General features: G+C 41.3%; 1 protein-coding gene across 7 annotated transcripts in view; it reads right to left on the minus strand.

Moving 5' to 3' along the window:
• The window catches only part of FBXO34 (F-box protein 34), a 98,387-nt gene that overhangs the window by 31,206 nt on the left and 48,994 nt on the right, over window positions 1-18,187 (minus strand). The window contains exon 1 of one of the 7 annotated variants that reach the window (XM_066342145.1): window positions 136-251. The exons of the other annotated variants lie outside the window; for them this stretch is intronic. The gene's annotated coding sequence lies outside the window, so the exon portion shown is untranslated. Of the gene's footprint in view, window positions 1-135; window positions 252-18,187 lie in introns of those variants that run through there. 7 annotated transcript variants of the gene reach the window in all.

Below are 18,187 nucleotides of genomic sequence, written 5' to 3' on the forward strand. Positions count from 1 at the left end.
GAAACCGCTTTCCCAACTAGGACCCACCCTGCCCAGGTCTCATCCACTGCCCCAGCCCCATCCATCAATATCACGGAATGGATACTACATGCCTCCTCTGAAGTCCCAGAACTGTGCCTCTCTTCAAACACTTACCATGGTCTTCCTGTCTTCATCTCCCCTACCACACAGTAAACCCCTAAAAGGTATGAATAATCTTACTTCTTTCTGTATCTCTCATAGAGCATGCAGCACAGTGCCTGATACATAGCAAGCGTTCATTAGAGTAAAATCAATGTCAAACCTAAGGACTTAAAAGAAACCAGCCAATCAGCAAGAATCTCTTAAGTGGAACATCGTGAGTGTCTAATCAATACTTGGGCAGCCCAGGAAGCTGACGCAATTAAACAACTCCACCCACCCTCGCTTCCTTGTCTAGCACCCTGCACTCTCAGAGAGGGGAGGTGAAGACACAGAGGACACTCTCCAGACCATGGTCACCTCTAATCTTGTTTACTTTTCTGCAGCAAAAAGTAGTTTGGCTTGAGTAATAGCTTTTTCCCAGCACTTTAGTTACCTAAATCATTACAATGCAATATCAGATTTTAAAGAAAATCCCACTCACCAGCCATGTACAAACAAACACTTCCATAACAAAGTTATTTAACTAAATACTGTCAGTTTAACTAGAGTAAAAACAACGTTCATGTTGCTTAATAACCTCTGGACAGAACAGTCAACATATGCAGCCATTCAGCTAAGAGTTAGGCAGCTTCCCTCTCATTCTCAAAGCCCCAAACCACATTTTTTAAATACTAAAATTCACAGACACTAGACCCAAAAAGAAACACCATAAAGTCTCCCCATGATTCTTTACTATATTAAATACAGCTGTCTAGGGTCATGTTTACAAAGATTAAAAAAAAAAAAAAAGCACCACCACAATTTCTGATAAACAGACTCCTACACACCCAAACTAGAAAGGACAAGCACACCCAGTTTAAAGATACTTCAATCCTTAAGGGCTATGAAAACAAACTATGTCCTGTTATCAAATTTTGGTTATTCCTGCAAATTTTCTACATATGTTAAATTTTATTATGAAGTGATGGTGCTTCATTAATTCAACAGAAAACTGTAACTACCGTGGCTCTAAATTAATTATAAAGTATGCAGAGTTCACACCCAGAACCCTTAGGTTCTTCCACTATTAATAAACTAAACCACAAAGGACAGAACCTGATACCCAAGATCAGGTTTCAGTACAAGGTTATTTAACAGATGGCAAAACTATAATATACCAAACTGCAAAGCCAAACATGGTAACAAATTATAAAGTCCCTCACCCAAAATTTCTAGTCATAAGCCTATTCCTCTCTTTCCTACTTTCTTTTTTTTTTTTTTTTTTTTTTTTTTTTTTGCATTTTTCTGAAGCTGGAAACAGGGAGAGACAGTCAGACAGACTCCCGCATGCGCCCGACCGGGATCCACCTGGCACGCCCACCAGGGGGCGACGCTCTGCCCACCAGGGGGCGATGCTCTGCCCATCCTGGGCGTCGCCATGTTGCGACCAGAGACACTCTAGCGCCTGGGGCAGAGGCCACAGAGCCATCCCCAGTGCCCGGGCCATCTTTGCTCCAATGGAGCCTTGGCTGCGGGAGGGGAAGAGAGAGACAGAGAGGAAGGCGCGGCGGAGGGGTGGAGAAGCAAATGGGCGCTTCTCCTGTGTGCCCTGGCCGGGAATCGAACCCGGGTCCTCCGCACGCTAGGCCGACGCTCTACCGCTGAGCCAACTGGCCAGGGCCTCCTACTTTCAATCTTAGAGAAAAAGACTATTAGCACAAATAAAGTAATAGTAATCAAAATGTACAAAATGCTGGAATTTGCGAGTAGTGGATCCTCCTCTTTCATTCCATCTCAAAGGAAGATTCTGCTCCCTAGATAGGGTGGCTTTTAGCTAACAAATCACAGCTCAGTGGACTATAGCTTCCCTAACCACAATAGCACCTGAGCTGTAAAGGAATGTTTTGTATCTATAAAGTATTTTCACAAACATCTAATTTGGCCCTCTTTCTGTTCCTAAGCTCAGTTGCATCTTGGGCTTTTGTACCAGCTGCTACTTCTTTCTCCCCAGTCTCTGAATGCCTGTCCCCTTGTGGGCCTCATGTCACCACAGACCTCTTATCCCTTAACGTTTTTGTACCTCACATTCTGCAATCATTGTGCTGAAAAGGAGAGAAAAACTCAGAAGCTGAAATTTGCACAATATCACAGTAATGATGTAGCCACTGTTTCAAACATTGACATTTTCTGACACACTAAAAATTCAAAACACAACACATTTTAAGTTAAAAAAGATTTAAATAAAGATATACCAGCCCTGGCCGGTTGGCTCAGGGTAGAGCTTCGGCCCGGCGTGTGGAGGTCCCGGGTTCGATTTCCCGTCAGGGCACATAGTAGAAGCACCCATCTGCTTCTCCACCTTTCCCCTTCTCCTTCCTCTCTCTCTACCCCTCCCACAGCCAAGGATCCATTGGAGCAAAGTTGGCCTGGGTGCTGAGGACAGCTCCATGGCCTCTGCCTCAGGTGCTAGAATGGCTCTGGCAGAAACGGTGCAACACCCCAGATGGGCAGAGAATCATCCCCTGGTGGGCATGCCAGGTGGATCCCGGTTGGGTGCATGCAGGAGTCAGTCTGTCTGTCTGACTGCCTTCCTGCTTCTAACTTTGGAAACACACACACACACACACACACATCAAGCTCTCCCCATGAAAACATTTGCAATATGTCTCATTTCAGGAACTAACTTCTATTTATGTAGACCCTCCCCTAAGAAAAACTTAAAAGAGGTTGAAACAACATAGGGAAAAGAGGAACACCCAGAAACTAGGTTTCAAATCAGTAGGCTATTCTTGAGGTCACTTCACTATTCGCAATGAGGACACAATATTTACTAAGTTTTCAGTACTAAAACTAAATCTGGATGGAAAGAGAAAAGTGATATCTTGGCTATCTTATACCATTCAGCTCTAAATTTCCTGCATGGTTACCAGAAACACACAAATCAAAACTACAGGTAAATGCTCATCACAGGCTTTCATATGGAAAGATGGGGAAGTGGAAGAAGGAGTATCAGCAGAGGAACAAGAAACAGGAAGTTCAAATGAGAAGAAAGTTACCTTTGACCCTAATATGAAAACAAAAGCTAGCCATAAGGCAAAAAACAACAACATTGCCTTGGCCAGTGGCGCAGTGGATAGAGTGCAGGCTGAATCCCCAGGTTCACCAGCTTGACTCACCCCGCCCAGGGCTCCAGCTGAAGACCCAGCCCGGGTACATAAGAGAAGAAATGGCACAACTAAGTGGAGCGAGTTGATGTTTCTCTCTCTCAATCCTCTCTTTCCCCTCCCTCTTTCCCTCTCTTCCTTTCTCTCAAAAATAAACAGATAAATAAATAGAAAAATAATACTGAAATTAACATTTTTTTCTAGCATGTTACTAGGCATAGAGGAAATGGAAATCCCCTGAAATATCAGGCAAATTTTATCAGAAAACAATTAAATTACTGTGAAACTTTTCTTTCTGGTCTTAAAAAATGGACCTATCCCAGTCCTGGCTGGATAGCTCAGTTGGTTAGAGCAGTGGTCCCCAACCCCCAGGCTGCGGACCAGTACCGGTCCACGGGCCATTTGGTACCAGTCCGCAGAGAAAGAATACATAACTTACATTATTTCCGTTTTATTTATATTTAAGTCTGAACAATGTTTTATTTTTAAAAATGACCAGATTCCTTCTGTTACATCCATCTAAGACTCACTCACTCTTGATGCTCGTCTTGGTCACGTGATTTATCCGTCCCACCCTAAAGGCCAGTCCATAAAAATATTTTCTGACATTAAACCGGTCCATGGCCCAAAAAAGGTTGGGGACCACTGCACAGAGGCTGCTAGTTCAATCCCGTCAGGGCAGACACAGACACAGATGAATGTTGTGCATTCTCTCTCTGCTCCCCCATCCTCTCTCACCAAAAATCAATCAATAAAATATTTTTTAAAAAGAGGGCGACCTATCCCAAAATGCCTTTAAAAAACAAGTCTGTCTTTCTGAACAGGCTCTCTTTACTGTGGAATTATAAATTTTGAGAATTATAAGGAAATAATGAGATGACCAATTAGCCACGACTTCATATACTAATAAAGAACCAGGAACTCACTTCTATCAGTGCACTCCCAGTTAATGGAGCTCCCAAAGCTAGCTTATCCTATAAATCAGTGTGCCTTTTTACCATATTTCCCCATGTATAAGTCACACCCTTTCTCGAAAAATTTGGGGTCTAAAAACTGGGTGCGTCTTATATAGGAGTTGTAGATTTTTTACTTGCATTTCCCGCTTTTTCATGCTGGTTTTTGAGCTCATTGTTGAAGACAGTGATTTGTCATCACACAGATGAGGACAAGCTAATGGACGGGAGTTTTGACAGTGATGAGGAGTTGTATGAATTTTATGATGAATAAAACTTGAGTTCAATAACTGTATGTAATACATTTTTTTCAAATTTTGGGCCCCCAAATTAAGGTGTGTCTTATACCTAGGGTGTCTTATACATGGGGAAATACGGTAAGTCATAATGGGGATCAAAATTCCAGTTTCAGAAATGAGAACATGTGAATCTTCCATTCATATTATCCCTTCTCCTAGTATTAAAATTATTAAATCAGAAGGTTTGGGTTACGCAGGAAAAAAGCAAAGACAGAAGAATTATCTAAGGAAGAATTCAACCAAGCTATAATGAATCTTGAACTTAGGTTTTGTTCCACAAATGATTATAACCCCCTACCAAGAACCAAAGTACTCACTCAATAAAATGAAGAGTCAGCCTAGCCTCTTCTGCCCATCCCCTCTCTTCAGAGGCAGAACAAACATGGCTTGAATTTTTTTGTTTTTAAGCATACTAAAGGCCTAATCTTCATGTTATATACCATACTTTCTTCAGCTGATATAACTAGGTGGAATTTAGTTTCCTGGGTGTTCATACTCTTCTGAGTTTGAACTAATTCCTTTAACTGTTCTAAATCTCTCTAATGCTCATTTACTAGATAATGTTCTTTCTAAAGATGTCTGATCTCATATATTATAACCCAAATCTCCCCTAATTTTCTGAAAGTCATCTTATCTCAAAGTTGAGCAGGATATTCACTTTAAAGAAATCAGCCTCCTTACCCATTAATTCTTGAAACAAATGTTAACCCATATAATTTTAAACATTAAGGTTTAAGAACAGAATAATATATTGGAGAAAGAATTCAAAATATGCATGAATTTTATAAAAGAAATCGCTTTCTTAAGACATATTGTGCAAATCTCCACAAGCCCTCTCCTGGGCCTCTAGGCAACAGTTCTCCAGTTTTCAGGGCAGATTCTCTACTCCACCCTCCAGGAACTTCTAGTTAAGTTCAATCAGTTCTGCTATATCGGATTGACTGACATAATGGAGAATAATTTGAGTAGAATGTGAATCTTATGTTTGCTTATGTATGATTTCTTCTGTGTGAAACACTAAGTACATATACAAAGCTGCACCCAGCTGATCCCAGCAACATAGGAATATACAACACACACACATGTTCACATCTCAAACATGTTTTTTATAATTTTAAAAAACACATGACGGCCCTGGCCGGTTGGCTCAGTGGTAGAGCGTCGGCCTGGCGTGCAGAAGTCCCGGGTTCGATTCCCGGCCAGGGCACACAGGAGAAGCATCCATCTGCTTCTCCACCCCTCCCCCTCTCCTTCCTCTCTGTCTTCTCTTCCCCTCCTGCAGCGAGGCTCCATTGGAGCAAAGATGGCCCGGGCGCTGGGGATGGCTCCTTGGCCTATGCCCCAGGCGCTAGAGTGGCTCTGGTCGCAACAGAGCGATGCCTCGGAGGGGCAGAGCATCGCCCCCTGGTGGGCGTGCCGGGTGGATCCCGGTCAGGCGCATGCAGGAGTCTGTCTGTCTCTCCCCGTTTCCAGCTTCAGAAAAATACAAAAACAAACAAACAAAAAAAAAAAACACATGACAAGCATACACACCATCCATGCTGTTTTCCTAGAAATGTTTAAATATTCTGCAACGACCACTGTGAATTTGCAAGATGCCCCAGGGCTCTTCAGATAATTTGGGAATGGCCCTAACTCCCCCACCTATAGTCTAATGGCTCTAAATACAACTTATATACTGTGCCAAGTGGCCTGTCCAAACTGCTTTCCAGGACTCCAGGTGTGTATATTGTGACACTGAATAAAGGAAACCTCATTTATTTATTTAATTTTTTTTATTTTTCCGAAGTGAGAAGAAGGGAGGTAGAGACAGACTCCCGCAAGCACCGATTGGGATCCACTCAGCATGCCCACCAGGGGGCGATGCTCTGCCCATCTGGCATTGCTCCATTGCAACCAGAGCCATTCTAGCGCCTGAGGAAGAGGCCATGGAGCCATCCTCAGCGCCCGGCCAACTTTGCCCCCATGGAGCCTTGGCTGTGGGAGGGGAAGAGATAGAGAGAAAGGAGAGAGGGAGGGGTGGAGAAGCAGATGGGTGCTTCTGTGTGCCCTGGCCGGGAATCAAACCCAAGACTTCCACACACTGGGCAAGACGCTCTACCACTGAGACACTGGGCAAGACGCTCTACCACTGCGATGCTCTGCCCACCAGGGGCGATGCTCTGCCCCTCCGGGGCATCACTCAGTTAAGACCAGAGCCACTCTAGCGCCTGGGGCAGAGGCCAAGGAGCCATCCCCAGGGCCAACCTTATTTTTTTTTAAGACTTTATTCATTTTAGAGAGGAGAGAGAGGAAGACAGAGAGAGAGAGAGAGAAGGGGGAGGCGCAGGAAGCATCAACTCCCATATGTGCCTTGACCTGGCAAGCCCAGGGTTTCAAACCAGCGACCTCCACGTTCCAGGTTGATGCTTTGCCACCACAGGTCAGGCAAAGAAAACCTTATTTAAAATGAAGTGGGAAGTCCTGAAGGGGAATCTCTCATGCACTACCACTCATCATACCTTGCAGACTCCAACAAGAAGAAGGGAGATTTTCTCTTTGCCTAGCAACAGACTCAGCCAATGATAATCTGCCATGGTTCAGCCAATGGAAAACCACTACATTTGAACTCCTGGGGTCTTCCAATGGACATTTTGTTTATAACAGCCTCTCCTAACAATCTCCTTTTTGTCTATAATGTTCCTCTCCTTTGTTCTCTCTAGACCTGTCTTATGGTTTGCCACTACTTGAGTATCCCAAATTGCAATTCCTTTGCCATTCCTGAATAAACTCATTTTTGCTGGTAAAATAACTGGCTATTATATCTTTAAAGTTGACAATACTATTCAGAATCTCCACTTGGAATGTCTAATGAACATTTCAAACTCAACCTGTCCTGCCCCCCCACCAAAAAAAATCCTGATTTCCTGTGCATATACCACCACCACCCTCCAAAAATCTTCCCCATTTTAGTAAACAACAACCCTATTTTTACAATTGCTAAAAACAAAAAACTTTGAGTTATCCATAATCCCCTTTTTTTCTCCCACAAACTACATCAGCAAATCCCACTGGCTCTCCCTTCAAAAATATATTCAGAATCCAAGTATCATTCACCACCATCACTGCTACTACCCTGTTCTAAGCCACCATTTCTCACCCAAATTAGTCTCCTACTAGTCTCTCAATTCTATTTTTGCTCCCCATATGCCTTAATCTCAAACTCAGCAGCCAGAATGATCCTGGGGGGGAGTTCTATTACATCCTTCTCTGTGCCACACCCTCCATTTGTTTCCCCTAAGATGGCCCCCAACTACGTGTATTTCTCCCCTTTGCTTACTTTGCTCCAATGAGACTTGTTTCTCTTCCTCAGCACACAATCCCACCCAGAGTCTTTACATTTGCTCGTTTCTTTTGCTTCTTCCTCCATATATTTACCTGTGTCACTCTGATTTTCTTCAACATAATCTGCTCAAATACCATCATTTTAGGGAGGAACTCCTTGATCACCCACTTAAAGGAGTGCCACTCCTCACATTTCCTATTCCCTTTGTCCTTTCTTTGTATTCTCTGTAGCACTGCCCCCTCCCTCCTGACATGTGTCTGTGTTGGTGCATCTTCCTCTGCTAGAACCTCTGCTCTAGGGGAAGACTAAGTTTTGTTCACTGCTGTATCTATAGGGCCCCAAACAGTATACTTTAGAGACAATATTTGTTGAATAAAAATTATACCAAAATTTGTGGCCTGACCTGTGGTGGCGCAGTGGATAAAGCGTCGACCTGGAAATGCTGAGGTCGCCGGTTCGAAACCCTGGGCTTGCCTGGTCAAGGCACATATGGGAGTTGATGCTTCCAGCTCCTCCCCCTGTCTCTCTCTCTCCTCTCTAAAATGAATAAATAAAATAAAAATTATATAAAAAAAAATTATACCAAAATTTTTAGGAGGTCTTTGATTTCTAATTAATATCAAAATGCCCCCAGAGTTTGTATTATTGGGAGTTTTTCTTTATCCTGCATTTCAAACTCTTGTTTTCCTGATAATAATGAAACTTACCTTCTTTTGGTCATTATCTATAAAGAAAATTACCTGGCTAGTCCAAAAGGAATTATACTTTGATTTTTCCTAAACTCTTTAATTCTATCACTAAACTAAAAATTAGTCCTCTTTACTTTATTAATCTGAAAATTTTGTTTTATTTTTGACATCCTCCAAAAATCAGGAAAAGTGTTTCAGGCAGAAAAATCTCAAATCCTGGTCTATTTTTCTCCCCACCAACCATTTCCCCAGATCTTAGCTTTAAACACAACCATTAAGGAAAAGACCTAAAATTTAGGTCCCAAACAAATTTCTCAAAACAAGATATAAGATAAAGCATTTCAAAATGTAACCACAATGTACAGTGTGTCCGTAAAGTTATGGTACACTTTTGACCGGTCACAGGAAAGCAACAAAAGACAACAGAAATGTGAAATCTGCACCAAATAAAAGGAAAGCCCTCCAGTTTCTGTAGGATGATGTGGCAGCATGTGCACATGCGCAGTAGATGACATAACACAGTGTATACAGCGGAGCAGCCCACGGCCATGCCAGTTGAGATGTGGACAATACAGAGGAAAGTTCAGTGTGTTCTGTGGCTCACTAAATTCGAATCCGTGACCAAAGTGCAACGTGAATATCGGCGCGTTTATAACAAAGCGCCACCACATAGGAATAACATTCTCGGTGGGATAAGCAGTTGAAGGAAACCGGCAGTTTGGTGGAGAAACCCTGTTCTGGTAGGCCATCAGTCAGTGACGAGTCTGTAGAGGCTATACGGGATAGCTACCTAAGGAGCCCTAAAAAATCTGTGCGTGAGCCCACATCGAATTGCACTGAATAGGTATGAAACTGGGAGAGTTTTCCTTTTATTTGGTGTAGATTTCACATCTGTCGTCTTTTGTTGCTTTCCTGTGACCGGTCAAAAGTGCACCATGACTTTACAGACACACTGTATTTAAATCAAAGATTATTTGTGGCCCTTATTTATACAATCTGGCCCAAATGTAAAATCAGTTTTTACCTTTGTCTCATTTAATTCTCTCCAATGTGGATTTGGGGGAAAGGAGACTGTTAATGAGCTTTAATAGGAAGCTACTTGATTATCCACAGGCAGAAAGTAAAGAACATCTGGATATGTTTTGGAGTTTTTGTAACATGATGGAACCTCAACTCAGGGGATTTTACTTCCTCTATAAACTACCTTAGCTGTATCATGTGCATGCTGAGGATACTGAGACACCTTGCAAAGGCCAGCTGTCTGATCTACAAAAGTATTTGGATTATCTTAGGTCCTTTAGAAAAGCAACAGACCAGCATTCTGCCCCATTTCAAGTATGAGTTAGCTCAGTGGTCTCAAACTCGCAGCCCACGGGCCGCATGCGGCCCGCTGAACAATTTTGTGCGGCCCGCAGACTAATCCACGAAGTTCAAAATATTTTGGATAAAATTAAGTAAGCCTAGGGGCCTACTTGTATTTTTCATTTCTCTAGCATCCTAGCTAGATATTAGCTTAGTTAACAGCAGTTGTGATGCGAACTACAGTTTCTGGTCGTTTTATGACACTGAGTAAACTGCATGTACGATTGTGCTTGTTGTACTGATTTTTTTTTGTTTTCAACTGCAGTGAGAAAAGTGTTGCGTAACAGTTGCCTTTTGTAGACCTAGTGTGGGCCGCCGAACGGCTGTGATCTTGCTCTGCGGCCCACATGCTGAGTTGAGTTTGAGACCCCTGAGTTAGCTCCTTATTACCATGGTGATGAGCACCCTATTAACAGAGATAATTTGCTACTTCACTGAAGCTTTGTTTTTTATCAGGAATAAAGTAGGAGGAGAAGAACCAATTATGGAATATATTTATAAACACGTAAAGGAGTGTGTTTCTTAAATCTAAACAGAAAGAATTTAAATTGTGAAGCTTACAGGGGGGGAAAATGAAGGAAATAAGAGGACTGAAGTAAATAAACATGTTGGGTAATATTCTAACATCTTTACCATCGCTGAACTTGGGACTACAGATGTTCCAGAACACAGATACTCAGATTGGTTTTCAGATTTTGTATATGTGACCAACAATCTGGATAGGAAGAAAAATCCACTGAAGTAACCAGGAAGAACCCAAGGCAAATAGTAGTGAAAGCCCAATGCTCCTGAAATACTAACAATATAAAGGAAAGACGCATATCTCAAATTCTTAAATAATATTTAGTATATACTCTTGATTACTGTGTGTGTGTGAGAGAGAGAGAGAGAGAGAGAGAGAGAGAAAGGGAGAGTGGGGGAGGAGAGAGAGATGAGAAGCATCAACTCATAGTTGCAGCACTTGAGTTGTTCATTGATTGCTTCTTTTATGTGCCTTGACTGGGGGGCTCCACCTGAGCCAGTGACCTTTGGGTTCAAGCCAGCGACCCTGTGCTCAAGCTGGTGAGCCTGAGCTCAAGCAGGATGAGCCCTTGCTCAAGTAGGCGACCCCAGGGTTTCAAACTTGGGACTTCAGCATCCCAGGTCGATGCTCTACCCACTGTGCCACAAGTGAGGCCATACTTTTGATCTTTTAAAAAAAATTCTTAACAGACTCAAGATGGAAGAAAACTTTACCCTAATATAAAAAATCTACTACAAATGTATTAGCATACACAATAGCAAAATGTTAAAAACATTTCCAAATTAGAGCCAAGAATAAAACAAAGATGTCAGTCATCATATTACAAAAAGATTAAAATATTTGAAGAGAAAAAACAAAAATTTGTCATCATTTGCATACTACATGTTATTTGGGGCTTTCAAGTAAAACAATCAAATTAGAAATTATTTGGTCTAAAAACTTACCAGATAAAAGGTCTAAATTAATGATAAAACAAAAACCATAAAACAAAAACTATTAAACAGAATTAACACATGACCTAGTAGTTCTTCTCTTAGGTATACATCCAAAAGAACAGGAACAAAAATATTTGTACACAAAAATGTATAGCAGTACCATAAAAATAGCCGAAAGGTAAAAACAATCCAGATATCCATCGTGGATGAATGGATAAATAAAATGTACATACATACAATGGGTTATTATATAGCCATAAAAATAAGTGAATGACTATACAATAAAACATGGATGATCCTCGAAAACATCATATTAAGTGAAAAAAATTCCAGACACAAAAGATCACATATTGTTATTCCATCTGCAGGAAAACGTCCAAAATAGGCAAACCTTTAGAAACAGAAAATGGATTAGTGGTTGCTTAGAGCCAGAGTATGTGTGTGTGTAGGGGTTTCTTTTGGGAGTGACAAAAATGTCCTAGAATTACAAGTGATGGCTGCACAACTTTGTGACTATAATAAACACCAGTAAATTGCACACTTTTTAAAGGTGGCTATTATGGCATGTGATTTATATTGAAATTAAGAAGAAAATGGGAGGGACTTGTCAATACAGTATATGCCCAGCAAACTAAATATTTGAGAAGGAGAGTTAGAGGCATATAGTCTTTTGCATCTATTTTCAGTGTTGTTTGAATTTCTGACCACAGTATACATGTTAATTTCATAGTATCAAAAAAAATTTTAGAAGGAAAAATGTCTGAGAGGAAAAACTTCATGCAGCGAGGGCCACTAAAGGATTTTAAAAAGCGAAGTAGCATGGTTGGGTCAATATTTTTGACAGATCCCTGGAGCACCTTTACAGAGAATGGATATGAGAGGGATCAATTCGGAAACAGGCACTGATTCATTTCTCCATTCAACAAATGCTAAACACCTACTGGGGCCTGGCACTGAGCTAAGCGTGGGGACCCATTAGAAATATTCCGAGTTATCTCAGGAAAAAGTTATGTATATTTGTTTGGGGAAAGGTGTAAGGGAAAGATACTTATTTCTTTCTTTCACTTTTTTAAGGGAAATGATAGGAGGGGATGTATGTTAAAGCCCTTGCAACGTTATGGCATCTGTGAATAATATGCTTCTGATATTCCTTATATTACAAGAGGAGCAGATATTCCTGAAAGTTATAATCCATTGACAACTCCATGAAAAGAAAAAGCAAAAAGCCCACGTCAACCTTGCTCTTACAAGTTACTGCCTTATTTTCAAGATTCTTTGACTTTGGAAAGTCCGTTTCCTAAAAATCTATGAATAAGTAAATTTCAAAGCCACCTTGGTCATTTGCTCTGTGTTCACTTTTTATTCTTTGGTTTTATCAAAGGATGAATAAAGAGAAAACAGTATTAATAGTTAACCCAAAGGAAAAATATTTTAGTGAATAATGGAGATATTTTAAATTATGATTAAATCTGCATTGGTTTCTTTTTCAGTTCACACGTTCCCATTTTATCACAGCCATCTGCTATTTCAGCAGTAAGCCAGTTTTAATAAGTTTTAATAAATACCATGACCATACATAAAATTTTGGGGCCCTGGCAGGTTGGCTCAGTGGTACAGTGTCGGCCTAGTGTGTGGATGTTCCAGATTCGATTCCCAATCAGGGTACACAGGAGAAGTGATCATCTGCTTTTCTACCCCTTCCCCTCCCCTTCTCTATCCATCTCTTTCCTCCTGAAGCCATGGCTAAGTTGGAGCAAGTTGGCCCTGGCCACTAGGATGGCTCCATGGCCTCACCTTGGGCGCTTAAGTGGCTCAGTTGCCAAGTAATGGAGCAATGGCCCTCAATGGTCAGAGCATCACCTCATAGGGTGCTTGCCAGGTAGATCCTGGTCAGGGCACATGTGGGAGTCTGTCTGCCTCCCTGCGTCTCACTTAAGAAAAGTAAAAATAAAAAAATTTTTAATCTTTCTCATCTTAAAACTTAAGTTTTTAAATAAAAGTATGAAAGGAGGTAAAATAACAAAAACAAAAACAAAAAAAAACCTATTGATAAGTTTGGCAAAATATTCAACCCTATCATTTAGCTTAGGATATTTAAAAAATGTGAGGGCATGGCTCCCGGTTATACACTATCTGGGGCTGAGAAAGGGAGCTCCTGTGAGGCTACTAGTCAAGCAGGCATTCACCATCACCTTGACAGTCAACTGCCAGTCAGCTTTGCTTAAACCTGCCATATACTACCATAATTCTCCCTAAACCGTGCCAACAGGGCCCCTCATTTATGCATTTCCCATTTCAAATGCATGCTGTGGGCAATGCCAAGGTAAATGCAGGTCAGTTTCTGAGGCAGAGTTATGGCAAGCATGACAGTCACAGGATCTAGAAATCACAAGAAAGTCCAATTTTGTAATTTTTTTTAAAACGTAAGGTGATTTGTTCAATATGCGATGCAAGATGATTTAATAATTGTACTCTGGAAAGATATTTTTATATGAATTTTATATGAATAAAGAGTCTGAAAAGATTTCAGACTCTCTAACAGCAGTTTTTCAACAACCGTCCACAGACCAGTGCTGGTAGTTGACTTGTTCACGGACCAGCACAAAATTTCTGGCAGACCAGCACCGGTCCACGGACCAGCAGCGGTTGAAAACCACCACTCTGCTCTACAGAATGTTGTTCCTGAGCACACAGCAATATAGGGGAAACCTAGCCTAACTCCTCCCCCGCTTCCCTCCAACATATCCTGAGAAAGAGAAGCATTTCTTCCCAGGCAAAAGATCACCAAAATTACAAAGGACCAAACAAACAAAAAATGGCCATTAACAAATAAAGAGTCTGACCTGGATTTCATCCTGGAAAGTGGCAGCAGGAGCACCTTTACTTCAAACACAACAGATGGTGAGGAAAGAAAAGACTGTACAGAGGAGCAACAAGCAGTAGTTGCCAGAAGCCCTTTTCATAGAAATGTTTAAATTAGGAATTAAATAATCCCATACACTAGATCTTTAGAAATAATTACCATCTTCATAACTTTGAACAAGACGATTCAACTGGTCGTCTACTCTATTTTATACATACATAGTGTCAAACAGAATTTGATCACATATCTATTCCTTTTAGCCACAGCTTTCATTGTCTTGAACCACAAAAATGTTTTTTAAAACTATATGTAAATATATACATTCCTCACTGGAAGGATCCAGGAGTTTCTTAAGTTTCTGAAGGGCCCACATCCCCTTCTGAGACATGACAGGCAATTTCGTCAACTTACATGGCCACCCTGGCAATCTTGTGACTTTCTACTCTGGCCTTAACCAAAAGATCAGCATCGATACTGAAAGGAGAACTTAGTGGACTATGAGGTGGACTGCTGTGAAAGTAAGGGTAATAAGAGTCTAACCAACCCAATCACCTCAAATCTAATGGAGGAGTAGAGAAACAGTCACTAGAAGACTCACTAGATGAGGGAACCTGCTTCAGAGGGGATGAGGTGAACAGGTCACCAGATCCAGCCACTGATGGGCAACTGGGATTGCTACAGAATCTAGGACAAGTAGACACTATTGTTTCAACTGTCCTCAAGACCAAGCTGATACGATCTAAAGCTGTTTTATGTGTTTCCTTATGTCCCAACACATCCATATGAAAAACGGGTCATCTGGTTCAACACCCACTTAGAAAGGCTTACTTCTTCCTTTATGGAAATAAAAAATATTCTAGAATCAGTACAATTTTTTCTGACTGCACTTACATACATGCCTTGCAAACCAACAGAAAATTGGCTAAGCCTATTTAGAACCCCCTTACATTGTTGAGGAAAAAGATAAAAATACTGACAAATTTCCTAACTAGATTTGCCCAGCCAGGTCATCTTATACTTGGTAACTGTAGCTCAAACTTGATAAGCCCTACTTACATATTCAGAGTTTCCAATCAGCTTTTCAGGATCCACTCCTAAATATTAGCAAATAACCAAGAATTGTTAAACATCTTCAACAGAAAAGATAGAGCTGGAAACAGAAAGAACAAGTTGGGCGCGAGAGCAGGGTTAGCTTCATAGGATGACCTGGGCAGTCACAGAGCACTGTCCACGCAGAAGAACGCCACGTCAGGGCTAATGCTCCTCTGATGCTGTCTGGAATTCTTTAATAAAAGCTGAAACAGAAGCCCCACACCGGGCCTTGAAAATTATGTAACTAGTCCTGACAGATACTATGTAGGCAGAAGAAAACACTGAGGAAAAACTCACCATTAATATTTTCAGAAACATAAGAGAAAATACTACAAATATGAAGAACCAGTATGCCAAAAAGAAAAAAAAGTGTGGATGTCCTCGGTTCAATTCCCAGTCAGGGCACACAGGAGAAGCACCCATCTACTTCTCTACCCCTCCCCCTCTTACTTCTCTCTCTCTCTCCTTTTAATCTCTTTCTCTCTCTTCTTCTCCCCTCCTGCAGCCACGGCCCATTAGAGTGAGTTGGCCCCAGGCGCTGAGGATGGCTCCATGGCCTCCACCTCAGGCACTAAAATTGGCTCGGGTTGCAACAGAGCAAGGGCCCCAGATGGGCAGAGCATCACCCTCTAGTGGGGCTTGCTGGGTGGATCCGGGTCTCAGCACTTGCGGGAGTCTTGTCTCTGCCTCCCCTTCTCTCACTAAAATAAAAAATAATAAATAAATAAAGACTAAAAATAGAGTCAGAAAGTAAGAATGAGCACAAGCATGCTTTCCTGGTAATTAAAAAAGGATTAGAGAAAGTCATCAACAAAACAGTTGCCAGATTGAAAGGGTTCCTCAAGTACTCAGTACAATGGATGAAACGAAACTCCATCAAGGCACATTGTTGTATTGTGCAATTTCAAACAGCCAACAACGAAAAGAACTGATCACATAAATAATCAGGAACCCAATGGCTTTGGGCTTCAAGAGCAATGAAGTAAGCTTAGAGGAAACTAGAAAATAATGAAACCATCCATGCCTTTAAAATTTCAAAGGAAAAATTTTAAACTAGAATTCTATACCCAACCAACCAACCAATCAACCAATTAATAATAAGCATACAAAATGGCATTTTTATTCATTCAAGTTTAACTCCCATGAACTTTCTCAGGCACTTACAGAGAATATACTCTGCCAAAACAAAAGTATAAACCAAGGTAAACAGGAAGATAGAAGAGTTAGAAAACAAGAAATCCAATACAAAGAGGCAAAAAACTTCCCTAAGATGCTGGTGAAGGGCAGTCCCGGGATAAGAGCATGCATAAAAACAGTAGGAACACATCTTAAATAAATGAGAAGCTAACAGATGCCTGAAGTGTCAGAATTTCCTGAAAGGAAATTTGGACAAGTTGCAATTTGAACTATACAGTAAGTCCATACTTAACATCGCTGATAGGCTCTTGGAAATTGCTAAACCAGGAGTCGGGAACCTATGGCTCTCGAGTCAGATGTGGCTCTTTTGATGGCTGCATCTGGCTCGCAGACAAATCTTTAATAAAAAAAATGTTAAAAATATAAAACATTCTCATGTATTATAATCCATTCATTTCCCACCGCTCATGTTCATGGATAAAGGTGGCTGGAGCCAATCACAGCTGTCCTCCGGGACAACACCAAATTTTTATTGGATAATGCGTAATGTACACGGGTTGTTGTGAGGTCAGGAAGTAAACTTCTCTCCTTTTAATCAAGTAGTCAGCTAGCTAATTGCAAAAACCCTTTTGGCGAAGAAGATGGCTAAAAGAAAAAAAGATGAGTATCGTACTTTTCAGCAAGAATGGACAGAGGAATTCGCCTTTGTAGAGAGAGCAGGTTCTGCAGTGTGTCTAATATGCAATGATAAAATTGCATCGATGAAACAGTCAAATATAAAGTGGCACTTCGGCACACGCCATACTACATTTGCATCAAAATATCCAGCAGGGGACAGCAGGAAGAAAGCATGTCAGGAGCTACTGTGCAGAGTGCAAGCTGGTCAGCAGCAACTCTGTGTTTAGACACAACAAGGTGTCTGGAATTCGGCTAGCTTTGCTGGTGGCTTTAGCAATTGTGAGAGACGGAAAGCCATTCACAGATGGGGAGTATGCCAAAACATTCATGCTTAATGTTGCCAATGAACTTTTTGACGACTTTTCAGATAGACAAGATAATCAAACAAATAAAAGACATGCCTGTCGGCTAAAACTGTTCACAATTGTACCATCATGATGGCAAATCAAACTGAGGCAACACAAGTGAAAGACATAAATGCAGCACCATTCTTTTCTCTCGCTTTGGATGAGTCAACAGACGTAAGTCATTTATCCCAGTTAAGTGTGATTACAAGGTATGCTGTTGGTGAGGAAAGTCTTGCTGTTTTTGCCTATGAAAGAAACAAGAGGGGAGGATTTATTCAAATCTTTCACTGAGTTTGCTAAAGAAAAAAATCTACCGATGGATAAACTTATTCCGGTGTGTACGGATGGTGCTCCGTGCATGGTGGAGGAAAACAGAGGATTCGTAGCGCTTCTTCATGAACATGAAAAGAGACCCATCCTAAGTTTTCACTGCATCCTACATCAGGAGGCGCTTTGTGCTCAGATGTGTGGCGAACAGCTTGGTGAGGTGATGTCGCTGGTCATTCGGGTGGTCAACTTTATTGTTGCCCGAGCTTTAAACGATCGCCAGTTTAAAACACTGCTGGATAAAGTTGGGAATAATTATCTTGGTCTGCTTCTGCACAGCAATGTGCGTTGGTTGTCAAGTGGGAAGGTGCTCAGCCGTTTCGCGGCTTGTCAGAGCAAAATCCGGACTTTTCTTTAAATGAAAAACGTCGAGCATCCTGAGTTAGCTAAC

Source organism: Saccopteryx leptura, chromosome 6 (assembly GCF_036850995.1).
Source record: "Saccopteryx leptura isolate mSacLep1 chromosome 6, mSacLep1_pri_phased_curated, whole genome shotgun sequence".
NCBI classification, from domain to species: domain Eukaryota; kingdom Metazoa; phylum Chordata; class Mammalia; order Chiroptera; family Emballonuridae; genus Saccopteryx; species Saccopteryx leptura.